Source organism: Panthera uncia, chromosome D4 (genome assembly GCF_023721935.1).
Source record: "Panthera uncia isolate 11264 chromosome D4, Puncia_PCG_1.0, whole genome shotgun sequence".
Taxonomy (NCBI): Eukaryota; Metazoa; Chordata; class Mammalia; order Carnivora; family Felidae; genus Panthera; species Panthera uncia.
The window spans coordinates 19,819,738-19,833,708 of NC_064807.1; the positions used below are offsets into that span (position 1 = coordinate 19,819,738).

At 38.3% G+C, this 13,971-nt stretch overlaps 1 long non-coding RNA gene across 1 annotated transcript in view; it reads left to right on the top strand.

The window, feature by feature from the left end:
• The window catches only part of LOC125934135 (uncharacterized), a 206,898-nt gene extending 195,096 nt beyond the window's left edge, over positions 1-11,802 (top strand). Inside the window, exon 3 of the long non-coding RNA XR_007461246.1 lies at positions 11,672-11,802. This is a non-coding gene — a long non-coding RNA (uncharacterized LOC125934135). The remainder of the gene's footprint in view (positions 1-11,671) is intronic.
• Positions 11,803-13,971: the final 2,169 nt, after the last annotated feature.

Sequence of the window (13,971 nt, forward strand, 5' to 3'; positions counted from 1 at the left end):
GGGGTGAAAACAGATCTGAAGGGGAACTGTTTAAAGAATTGGATTGTTTAGCTGAGTAACAGAGCAGATTCAAGGTTTCATAGAAGGGTCTACCTTGTGGTCAGTCATTACCACCTAATAATTTTTTATGAATGACATCTGGGAGAATGAAGAATGAAACCAATTACAATTTCTAATGGAACATTTGATCTAGTCAATGATTCTGAGGCACCAAATGCCTTCAGGAAGCTTTCTTCTCAGCTGGAACCTAATTTTACTGGAGCCATTTTACTCTGTATGATAATGCAGCTGTCCTTTGTGGCTTCTCTGAGGTCAAAAAGGCATCACTGTGTGCTGTTTAGGAGTAAGTTTCTTTCTAAATAAGATCTGACTGGGTCATTACCCAGAAGCAATAATTGGGCCATCGGGGACAAGATGAGCTCAAAATGAAAGAATTATTCACTGGCTAAAGATGATAAGCCACTAAGGCAAAAAAAAAAAAAAAAAAAAAAAATCAGCTAAGACCACAGATTATGTCATCGGAATTAGGGCTTTCTCTTGCTTATTTATATGGGAGAAAGAACTGACCATATAAGGCTTGTTTAATATTTTGAGGTGGCAGTTTTAACCAAAATTGATTATTGCTACCCCCTACCAAAAAAAGAGAGAAAATTATAAAATTCCAGTTACTGTAAGCCAGTCAACAGTTGAGGAAATACTATGTATATTTAGAGAGGAAACAATATTACTTATGAAATACTACTTAAACATGGCTATGTGGGAATTGGGCTGCTTCCAATAAATTTTTAGCAAGCATTTCATATTTTTAAAATTAATAACTTGATTTAGCATATAAGACATTATTATGAACAATGTTTTTTACACATGTACTTGTAGTAAAAGAAATGCTTTGAAAATAAGCATTTTATATAAATGATACAGAAATATTTTCATCACCTTGGAACAAATATCTGATCTCATTTGCATTGTTTTTATTTTTTATTATAAATCTGAAAATAGGGATCAATGTGTTTTGTAGTTCAGTTGCTAAACTGCCAAAAATAAAATAATAAAACTTCATCTTTAATTGCAACCCGCAAAGGGATTACTTGCTTTCTTTCTTGGTTTCTTCAACATAAAAAGTACTTGTTATGAATAGAAAACAAAGAAAATAATAGCTCTATGCTTACATATTTTCATATTTTATTTTTATTTGGAGAGTTTTATTAAAAGCATATTGTTGTATGTGGTATGTATCTAGGTTTCTATTAACGGACCTATATTACATATAGCACTAATGTGAACAGTATTTTCTCAGCTCAGTATTCGAAGGTATACATGCAAAGCACACCTTATTCACGAGTCCTAGTGGGTATTATTCCTGCAAGATATGGTGAGAATATGCCTTTAGATTTAGTGCCTTCATATTAAGGCAACATAATTGTGGTCTTTAGTTCACTTTGAAAATTAGTTGTTTGCAATCTAGAGTAGTTGATTGTTTGCAATCTATAGCAGCATTGTAGTTAAAGTTCACAAAAGACTATTTAAATCCATTATTTAAATGAGAAAGTGACTCAGTTGAGCCACTGTGAGAAAGTGGGCTTAGTTAAGGCTTGTGAGCAGATGGTAGGATGATCAACTATCCCAGTTTGTCCAGGACTGAAAGGTTTCCCAGAACACAAGGCTTTCAGTGCTAAAACTAGGACCATCCCAGGGAAAACTGGGAAGAGTCGGTCACCCTAATACATGTCTTCTGATGGCTCTCCTTGAAGGAACATTCCCACCCTAAACTCCAACCAGAGACAACACTGAACCACTCTACCATCTCACCTTAGGGCATCATTGCAATGGAAGCGAGGGAACGAGGAATGCAGATTTCTTGGGAAAAAGCACCAGAGTAGTAAGGAAAGGATGTTAGGTTGTACTGTAAGTGTGAAGGAAAGGCATTGGAAAGTATTAAGTGGGTGTGGCCTCATCTGACTTATGATTTAATAGAATCCGTCTGCAGGTGGAGGTTTGACTGTAGTAAGGCAAAGGTGAAACAGGATGGCCATTTAAGGGTCTTTGTAGAAGTTTTGGAGTCATTATAGGGTGGATTTGGTAGAAAGGAGTTGAATTGCAATGTATTTTGAATATAGAACCAATAACATTTATGCATGGATGGGATGCAAAGTGTGAGAAAAAGAGAAAAACCAAGGATTATTATAAAGTTTTTGCCCTGAACAATTGGATAATTGGTGTTGCCTTTTACTTAGATAGCAAACGCTAAAAGAACTGATAGAGGGGAAAATCAAGAGTTTGTTTTGGGTGAAAGTTTGATAGGTTTATTAGAAATTCAAATAAATATCAGGTAGGCTATTGGCTACCAAAGGCTGGAGTTTAGGGGAAATACTTAGCTAGAGTTTAGAGAGGTAAATCTAATGGTTATTGATGTTTATATTGATGTTATTTGAAATAATGGGACTGACTGGGTTCATCTGAAAAGTGAAGGAAAAAGTTGAGGACTAAATCCAAGGAACTTCAACATTTAGAGTTTAGAAAGAGGTGAAAGAGTTGACACAGGAGTCTCCAAAGGAGAAGCCAGAAGGGAAACTAGGATAATTTAATGTCATGACATCAGGAGAAGACAGAGTTTCAAGAAGGAAGGAACAATTAAGGATATCAAATGTTAAAATTTCAAGTAAGACGAGGATTAATGATTTTGATTGGATGTGGTAATATGTAGACTCTTACGAGGGTAGTTTCCATGCAGTTTTGGGGATAAAAGCATGACTGGAGTAGGTTTGAGAGAGCATGACGAGGGAGAATAAATGGACCCAGACAGTGTGGTCTGATGACGGAAGTTACCACTATGTAAATTTCATTGAATGTGGTAGCACTTAATGTTTTTAATAGCTGGGCTGTACTTAAGTATATTGCACACTTGTGAGTTCAACATATTCTTCATAAAATCTTGTCTAATTCTAATTTGTGCTTTTTCTTTAAAAATCTAGTTTGTGGCTATTGTGGCTATATTGCCCTTATAAGCAGGCTGTGGCCACCATTACAAAGCTATAATGAAATGACACACCCATGCCTCGTGCTGAGATAATCTAGGTAAAACAAATCACAGGCTTTTCATAAAAAGCTTATACACTGTGAGATCCAAATCATTACTGTTAACAGATGATCAGTCTTGGCCCTCACACATCAGTATGGAATGGAAAGTCAACTTCCACCCTTTTTTTCAAGTTGATGACACCTTGGCCTTAAATTATAGTCATTAATAGTAGTGGATAGCAACAATGGTAGTTACGTTAGTACTTAATGTTTTACTGTATTGCAGTTGCTTAATACAAGATCATAAATGTGTATGCTTTTGTTTTTCTTTTTCAGTGCTAGATTTCAGTGTGAACAATTTCAGTATTAAGTATTGAGCATGCACACTGCATAGTGCTAAGGTTTAGGTGTTAAGAGAAAAAAAAAAATTAAGATCGATCCTGAGTTAGCTCTGACTATAGACTGGTTCAGATTCAAATACAGGCTAGAATAAAAAATTGGACAGAATTTTTACTTTGGATCACAACCAAATCTGCAGATAAGCAAAGCAAAGGGCAGACAGGAAGCCAAGGTTAGAAGTGAATGGATGCTGTTCCCGAATGCCTTCCTCGTTCTTCACAGAAGCTAGCCCAACTTCCATGTCCTCAGTAGCCAGCATGGAGTGAGGAATCTCAGGTCATGAGAACCCAGAGCTCTAGGCTTGCTGCTTTTTCTCATGTTATGCTGGGCAAGAATAATTCTTAGAGGGAAAACTTCAATTAACTTTTAGGGAAAAAGAAAATTTGGGAATTAGAGAGAGAGGTGGATGACGATCACTTGGTCTTATTTTCTGTCAAGACCTTATGTGCTAAAACCAGTAAACACCAATTACCAGGGAAGGGGGTGTCTTGTTCAAATGCAAATTCTGATTCAGTCTCCAAGATGAGGTGGGTGCTGCTGGTTAGGGCACAGACTTTTAGTAGTGAGGAGCTAAATGCTTAACATGGTGAAGTAGAGTACGATGGAAAAGACAAGTTTAGGACAAATTGTGGAGGGTTCTGAAGATCAGATTGAAGAGTTAGATTTTTATTTTTATTTTTTGAATGTTTATTTATTTTTGGGAGAGAGTATGTGAGTGGGTGAGAGGCAGAGAGAGAGCGAGGCACAGAATCTGAAGCAGGCTCCAGGCTCTGAGCCGTCAGCACAGAGCCCAATGCAGGGCTTGAACCCATGAACCTTGAGATCATCACCTGAGCCAAAGTCAGACACCTAATCGACGGAGCCACACAGTCGCCCCAGAGAGATTTTTAAATGTAGAAGATGGGGCACCTATTGATGAATTTAGATCAACTGCCATGAAGTCATGATTTTAGAACTAGTCATGAATTAGACAACACAGAGATCAGACAGGATGGCATAGATTTCTGAGAAGTTGAAAACACTTGATGGGATTTGGAGATATTTAAAATACGTTTGAGGCAAAGAAGATAGTCAATAAAAATCCCAAAGTTGTGGGACAAGATGAAGAGAAAGATACTTCCATTACAAAAATTGTTAAGCAAGGAATGTTGGTGGATGGTGAAAAATGAATACTTCCCCTTCTATCTAGAGATATGCTAATATCGTTAATAATATTGGCAGAAAATAAAGGAAAAACCAGCCTTTAACTGAGGGCTAATAAATATGTGCATACCAAAAGACGGTGACATGTTCGGGGGAAAAATTAAACTTTAAATTTTTGAAAGAGTATTATTATGAATTGCAGAGTGAAAGAATAAAGGAAATGAATGGAAATGAGAACTTACATCCCAAAATAGATATGAAACTTCTGGAGCAACATATAAACATTGCAGGGTAGAGAGCAAACAAGCTTCAGCTGAGGTATAATTCATAAAACATCAGCTGGAGTATGTCATTCAAGCTACTTACATAATTATAGTCCAACACTTCTGCTGCCTTTGTTACTTAGGTCGCTCAGTTTATTACTGCAACTTAGAACCAGCACTTTAGGTGATTCATTAAGAGAGACAGAGACAGAGACAGAGACAGAGACAGAGACAGAGACAGAGAGAGAGAGAGAGAGAGAGAGAGAGAGTGTGTGTGTGTGTGTGTGTGTGTGTGATGTATTTTTTTTTAAATTAAAGATGCCCTACCCTCATTTAACTCTAAGAAGATTTTGATTATAAAGTGGCTGTAATGAGTGTTTTGATGACAAAGGCTTGAGCTCAGAATATTCTTTTTGTTCCTTGTACTGATCATCTGGTAGTAGTGCTGTGGGAGAAACTTCTCATTGTGTGCCAGCGTCTATCTCTTTCTTTTTTCCATAGCACTGCATTTTTATTTACGGAAGTGTCCGGTTAATTTTCCCAGCTTCCCTCATGGCTAGATACGGTCATTTTGGCCAATGTGATATGAGTAGAAGTGATTTATGAGACCCCTTTAAAGAATCGGGTTGTGCCCTCCTACCGCAGTTTCCTCCTACATCTGCTTATTCAAACATGGACATGGTGTGGGGCGCCTGGGTGGCGCAGTCGGTTAAGCGTCCGACTTCAGCCAGGTCACGATCTCGCGGTCCGCGAGTTCGAGCCCCGCGTCGGGCTCTGGGCTGATGGCTCGGAGCCTGGAGCCTGCTTCTGATTCTGTGTCTCCCTCTCTCTCTGCCCCTCCCCCGTTCATGCTCTGTCTCTCTCTGTCCCAAAAAAAAAAAAAAAAAAAAAAAAAAAAAAGTTAAAAAAAAAAAAAAAAAACATGGACATGGTGGTAAAACAGACTAGGAAGAACATGAATGTGCGGTGAGAGAAGAGCATGAGGTGATGTGAGCCTGGTTTCCTACATCCATGAGTTGCCAATCACCCACACACTCACACCCTTTCAAGAAAGAAGCACATTTCAATATTGTGTATTTGGGGCTTTGTTACAGCAACCAAACCTGTGTTCTAATAAATACAAGGCACTTTGAGGAAGGTCAAAACCTAGTGTACCTCTAGACCTTCCTCACTAAACAGAGGCCCTCTTTTATATCAGTGGGGTGTTAAGTATTAGAGTAGCCTTCCACATTGATCTTTGTTCCTAATCTTTCTATACCTGTTCATCCAGCCCTTTCAGTTCTGGAAAGCCGAACATAGTTTTCTCCCCCAAGCCCACTATTGCACAAAAATACACAATCCTATTCCTTGTAAATTCCTAATTGATTAACTAGCATAACGTGGCCATTATCTCCTTGTTGTACAGTGCCCTTCCTTCCTGGTTTCAACTGGTGTCTTTTTTTTTTTTTTTAAGTTTATCTGTTTTGAGAGACAGAGACAGACAGAGAGACAGAGTAGGGGAGGGGCAGAGAAAGAGAGGCGGAGAGAGAATCCCAAGCAGGCTCTGCACTATCAGCCCAATGCAGGGCTCCTACTCAAGAACTGTGAGATCAGGACCTGAGCCGAAATCCAGAGTCAGATGCTTAACCAGCTGAGCCACCCAAGAGCCCCTCAACTAGTTTTTTTTCCCCCAAAGATGTATAGTCCTCCTTAAACTGGGAAATGAAATATTTGCTTGAGTATGCTGTGGTTCCATATCCTCATTTCCTTTTATGTCAGACTACTCAAATGATGAGACTTTGTACACTGTCTTCAAATAGTGCCATATAAAAACTCTTCCATTCTAATTATGTTATTGAAACTACCTTTTTATTGTATTTAATTTATTTTTTTTTAATTTTAGTTCATCTCATTTTAATGTGTATTTAGTTTTGAGAGAGAGAGAGAGAGCACAAGCAGGGGACGGCAGAGAGTAAGGGAGACACAGAATCCGAAGCAGGGTCCAGACTCTGAGTTCTCAGCACAGAGCCTGAGGTGGGGCTCAAACTCATCAACCGTGAGATCATGACCTGAGGTGAAGTCAGACACTTTACCAACTGAACCATCTGGGTGCACTGAAACTGCCTTTTTATTTTATTTTATTTTATTTTATTTTATTTTATTTTATTTTTTTATTTTATTTAAAATTTGTTTAAAAAAAACTTTATTTATTTTTGAGATTGAGACAGCGTGTGAGCAAGGGAGGAGCAAAGAGGGAGGGAGACATAGAATCCAAAGCAGGCTCCAGGCTCCAAGCTGTCAGCACAGAGCCCGACGCGGGGCTCAAACTCACAATCCGTGAGATCAGGACCTGAGCCGAAGTCAGATGCTTAACTGACTGAGCCACCCAGGCGCCCCTGAAACTGCCTTTTTAAAAGGTTATACTTTCTGCCCTCTGGTTATTAAAATAATAAGTTCTAATTAAAAAACCCTAGAAAATATAAAGGACAGAAACCTAATCCCTAATCTACCATCTAGGATACATTAACATATAATAAATATATATTATGGAATATTTTCTGAATATTAAGATATATACCAAATATGAACTAATTATATAATATTTATATTAGTTATACTTGGTATATATCCTAGTATTTGTATTTGGTATATATTATGTATATAACTATGATATTTGGTATAAATATTATCAGTATTAGGATGCATGCCAAATGTTATAATATAATATAAAATTTCATATTATGTATTAAAATGATATTGGGTGTGATCCTAGTATTTATATCTTTTTATATTTCTTTTATTTAATGAAATCATACCACATATACCTGTTGTTTTATGCTCTTTTGGATGAATAATATAGTTTGGACCTCCTTCCTCACCAATAAGGAAGGAATACCTAGAGAATATTATATTAAAGAGATACGCATGAATTTATTTTTAGAATTACTTCTTTAAACATCTGTACTGTTATGGTTGCACATTTGAACTGTTTTCAGTTTCTGCCATTATAAATAGTGTTAAAATATTTACTGTACATGCTTGCTTTCTCCTTTTTGTTCTCAACTGATGTTGGTTTCCTTTCCATGCAAGTATTGTCCTCTGTAGTCTCCCATATTCAAATCAAGCAGTATAAGATGCAAATCTGATCCTACTTCTCCATCAAACCTGCTCTTTTTTCCTTTTCTCATTGGTATCTGTCTACCAGAATTTGTATAGCCATTTCCCCATTCATTTTGGTACTTAATTATATATGGCCTTCGATTAATCATAATTGTATGTGTGTTAATAGTGAGATCTATTAGGCAAGGAAGGCATAGGCTTCTATAACCCCTGACTGACTCAGCACCATTACTTCCAAAAAGCTGTATCTCTTGCTTGAGAAATTTCATTCCTCACTTATAGGTGGTGTGTGTGTGTGTGTGTGTGTGTGTGTGTGTGTGTGTGTGTGTGTGAGAGAGAGAGAGAGAGAGAGAGAGAGAGAGAGAGAGAGATGGAGACAGAGATGGGAGGGGAAGGGGCTAGGGAGAGAGGTTAGAAGTTTTGTTCTGCTTTGTTTTATATCTAAGACTGTCACTGCACCCAATTCCCAGAATAAATTTGCCAAGGATCACTTCACTTTGGTCAGCTCAGTTGACATCTGACCAAGAGCATCATGTTTTGATGCAGTCATGGAATACCGCATGTGAGGAAGGCGATGGGAGGACAAAAATGGAGCGGGGGCAGCAAGGAAAAGAACAGAGGTCTGGAAGCAAAAATGCGCTAGGAAGAGACAAATGGGCAGAGCAAAATTACTCAAAATGAAGTCTATGTTTAGAGACTGAGAACTAGAGCTTTCTTTTTACATCACTCTGGTTAGCAGTCACAAATATAGAGGGTCTCGACTTGGGTTCTTATCCCACTAGGCCACATGCTAAAAGGCCACATGTTAATTCTGTATTTTCATAGGCCTCAGTTTGTGAATTGGAGGTATTATTTACTGTCCCGACTATATCAGTATAGCTGAAATATCAAGTTATGTAACAAATGTGCTTCAAAAACTATACAAGTATGTGCCAGATTGCATTTTCTAAAGATGGGTATGTAGCATCTCCTATGCCTTGTGGCCTTGCTACTCTTCATCGAGAACCCTTTGCCCTTGTATCTGAGTGGGCTTGTGACTACTTCAACCAATACAGTATATGGCAGATGTGATGCTATGATAGTTCAAAGCTAGGCCATGAAAAGCAATGCAGATTCTGCCTTGTTTTCTGGAACACGCTCCTGAGATCCTTGAGCTACCTTGTAGGAAGCCCAACTACCCTGAGGCTACTCTGTTTCGATGATGTGTTGATCCCATCAATAGGCCAGGTGTAGATGCTGAGTGAAGATGCTTCCAAATGATTGCAACCCTTGCCCTGCCCCCAGTCTTCTCAGCTGACTCCCCAGACATCACGAAGCAGAGACAAGGCATGTTCACTGCACCCTGTACAAATTCGTGACCCATAGAATCTTTGGCCACAACGAGATACTTGCTTATGATCTAAAGTTTGGGATGGTTTGCTATATAGCAAATAAAACCAGAACAAAGTCTAACAGATGACAGTCATTATTATCATGATCACTTGGTGTAGGAAAACATGCTGGTATCATGTGGTTTAATCTCTGATGAAAAGCAAAGGTGGATGAGTTCAAAGCTACAGTTAGGAAGGAACAGAGATTATCATCAGTGTTGCCTCAAAACTGTTGTTTTCGGACAAAGAATGTCTGTGGATGCTTAGTCTATAAAAAATTAGAGACTTTTCCCTGGCATCAGCTGGGACTAAGAGACTCACCAAGATACTCTGGCCTTGGTCTTTCACAACGAACCTCATAGAGGTGCAGGCTGCCCCAATCCCCAAGTGCTCTCCTTGTGTCTCTGCCAGACCGAACATCCTGAGCCAGCTGACACAAACTGTCTCCCTGATCCAGAGCAGCTGTCTAATTACAATTTTGTTATTATTAATTACAGAGCAGAAAATCATTTGTAATTAGCTCAGCCTAAATCATAGTTTAAACAGCCAAAAATTACATTACAAACTAAAGTGTAATTAAAGCACTACACTAAAGTGTTTATTTAAACCCAGTTTAGTCACTGCAAATTTTTCAGTCAGCTTCTCAGGCTCATACATAGATTTAATTAGTCTCCAGTACTGACAGTTTAGTGCGTTTATTCATTAAGCATCAATATTGCTGAACAAATGTAAATAAAATATAGACAGAGATGCTTTAAAGGGGCAGTCACGAAACATCTGGGCGAGATAATGAGGCTGGGAAAGATGTGAATGTTAATCAGGAGCAGCACTGAGCAGGTTTATAGAGCGGGCTTGCGCTGCAATTTGACTGGAATAGTGTGGGGTGGGGCGGAAGTCAATTCAATTCAGTTCTTGCCATTGCTCTGGAGTAGATGTCAGGTGCCTCTCAGTGGAATCTGGATGAGATAAAAGAGACCATCCCACTCTACCAACCTCTGGGGCTCTGTGCATCTTCTTAAGAAACAGAAGAGCTTACAAAGGGATTCTCAGGATGAAGTAGCTTCTTTCTTAAAGGGTGTAGAGAAAGTGGTCTCTGTGACAATAGGTATCATGCGCATTCCAAGGAGTAAATTTTCTATTCAGGGACTATTGTTTGGAAAACCACTCTTTGCCACACATGCAAAAATGCCTACACACACTTCTAAATGAGTTCCAGATTCTTGGAAGTACTCTTCAGGGGCAATCTCCACATTCGTTGATAGGGCTGCTGTTTCTCAACACATTCTGGTAATTCTTTGAAGTGCCTTCAGAATCACCTTCATCATTGTTGGTTGGATTTGCCTCCATAGCCTCCAAACACCCCCTGCCCCTATTTTCCAGTCTTTTCCCCCGATCATCATTTTCTTTTCTTTTTCATCCTGCTACTAGAATTATTTCTCCAGAATGGAAGCCCTTTTGTGGCATTCTTCCACCTACCACCTTAGGGGTTGCCGGTTGTCTCACCAAGGTTCAGGAGCTGAAACTTCTCACACGAGGCTCTCTGTGGACTGGCCAGCCTGCTTCTCTGTCATTGTTTCGGTGTTCTGTCCTGTGGCCTAATTCTTTAGGATTCCCGCAAATCACCAGACTACTTTTGGCCTGCATGCCTTTTACACACGTGGTATGCCAGTCTGTGAGCTGACTTTCTTGTCTTGGCTTGGCCAAGTCCTGTGCATCATTCAAAATTCATCCCTGGCAGTGTCTTGTTGGGAAGGCCTTCCTGATATTCTTGTTCTGTTCTTCACTGTAAGTAAGTACCAACCCCGCCGTCCACCCCCCTGCTAGCACACATACCCTATTTCCATGCTATTATTGCTTTTATATCACTAACACCATATATAATAATCATCTAGGCCTGCTGAGACCAATAAAATATGACCTCTTTGGATTAAAGGAGGTGACAATACATAATGACTTTAGGAAGTCATTATTCACTTCAGTGTCCCCAACAGCATCCATGGTGCTTTTCACACCCCAGGTGCCATGTAAATATATGATGCGTGAAACATGGCACTATTATTTTGGGTGTTATTGGTGGTCCCCAACCTTTACTTTTTTGAAGATAGATTATAGTCTTGGAAATAGTCATGAATTATTTGAAGACAAGATTAATAAATGACAGTGGTCGTAAAATGGTGTCCAATGATTTTTGGTAAAGCAAAGCCATACATGGCTAAAAGTAACCGTGTTTCACAGAATAAAATAGATGTGGATTAATTATTTCTGAAAAATCTCTCAAGTATAATAACATCACTGGCAAAAGGATAATGCAAATTTGGTTGTTTTTTTAAATACTTACAAAATGATTTTTATAATTGCCCCGTTGCATTTTTGTCCTAGGTAAATATTACTATTTTTGCTGGATGGAAATATTTGGACAACTTTTGCTTTATAAGTAAGTAGCAACAATGGTCAGGAACACCCTCAAGAATCACATATTCTTCAGTGAATGCAAGTTTTTCCCTTACCTGCTATGGGACGTTGGGCACTTAACCACTGTATGATTCAGTTTCCTTATTTATAAAATGGGCATTATAATAATACCTGCCTGATAGGCTGTGGTGAGAATTAAAGCGGTTAATGCATGTAAATGTTTTTGGATAATGCCTAGTATATAGTGGTGCTACATTATAGTTTATAAGTTTTACTTTTATATTAGTAATATTATTTGCTTTCCTGAAATATCAAGTTTATGTAGAAACTTGGTATAACTTAAGTAAGTCACTGGTACTTGGAAAGGGGGCAGTTTCATTGCAACCGAGTTAAAATAGTGGATCTTAACTTAGATGTTGATGTTTGTCTAATTATTTTGATTCTCATTTGTATTGATGGATTTCATTTTTTAGATGAGAATCAGATGATACATCCAAAGTATACCTGACAGTTCCTACTGGAATATGTACATATTTATCTTCAGAATTTAAGAATGAATGAGGAGAGACATGCAAAACCATTTAAAACTAGCGAAAGAAGGAGCGCCTGGGTGGCGCAGTCGGTTAAGCGTCCGACTTCAGCCAGGTCACGATCTCGCGGTCCGTGAGTTCGAGCCCTGCGTCAGGCTCTGGGCTGATGGCTCGGAGCCTGGAGCCTGTTTCCGATTCTGTGTCTCCCTCTCTCTCTGCCCCTCCCCCGTTCATGCTCTGTCTCTCTCTGTCCCAAAAATAAATAAAAAACGTTGAAAAAAAAATTTTTAAAAATAAAACTAGCGAAAGGATCTAGATTTGAGTTGTAAATTGTCAGGTTATATCTCTTTAAAAATAAACCAGGGTCACCTGGGTGGCTCAGTCAGTTAAGCATCTGACTCTTGATTTCTGCTCAGGCCATGTTCTCATGGTTCATGGGATCATGCTTTGCATTGTGCTCTGCATGACAGGCTGAGCCTGCTTGGGATTCTGTCTCTCTCTCACTCTCAAAATAAATAAATAAACTTAAAGAAAATAAACAGTCTACAAAAGCATTGAAATCCTTAGTATGTACTTATGAAGCAGTCAGATTTTGAGGACTTACTTAAATACATTTGACAGGAAACGAAAGAACTGACCTTGTCTCCAGCCTTTCATGTTTTTCTTTGTTACCACTGAATATCTATTTACAAAACAGCTTCTAGTACCATGTAGTGATCTAGTTCTGGGAAAGAATTTGTTCTGCTGAAGTTAAGGCAGATATTCCTAATGAATTTAAATAACCCTATAGAATTGCTCTTTTCAGAATAAATCTTTGGCATTATCCCACTGGTTCAGATTACGAATGTCATCACAAACAATTTAGTGAGACTTGTCACTCTATTTGTCGTAAGAGTAATCTGTTTATGACACAACTCAAGATTCTTCTTATAAGAATCAATGGGAGATATTTCTGTGTTTTCTTGTTTGTTCAGAACTGGTTTTGATTCCTTCTTTGTACAGTTATCTAGAAAATCCAGAGTCAAATGCATGATCATCTTCTGGCAAACAAATGACATTTTGCAACATGCAATTTGTATATTTATTACTTTTCTCTTACTCTCAATGTCCCTTTTAATGCTTCATTCACCTATTTCAATATATTGTTCTTGAAAAATATATATTATTAACTATGATATTATGTATTTATGAATTCATCTTTATGTGTTTTAGAAGAAGGACAAGAATAAATGAAAAAGATGGAGGAAGGAAAATGGGAGAAAGAAAGGAAGGGAGGAAGAAAAAAGAAAAGACAAGGAAAGGGAAGAACAAAGAAGAAAGGGGAAGGAAGGAGTCTAGAATGGAAGGAAGGAAGGAAGGAAGGAAGGAAGGAAGGAAGGAAGGAAGAAAAGGAAAGGAAAGATGGAAGAGGAAAAGTTTTGAAACTCCTTTTGGTTGGTCCAAATATAGAGTAACCATATGGTGAGATTTCTTATATGGTATTATATTTATGTCTCTTATATGGCCAAGTGAGTACATTATATTCCTTGTAGAGTGGGACACTGTTAACAATGACTAATACCTATATCTCCACACATGTGAGCTCCTTCACCAGTTCTCACTTTTGGAAATGTTTGCAGAACATTCTGTATTAGAAGGAGTCATTCACTTGGGTGATCGGATGTATATATGAAACATGTTGAGAACCCCAAAGCTGTATAGATGCCAATAACTCAGGCTAACACTTCTGTCATGAAA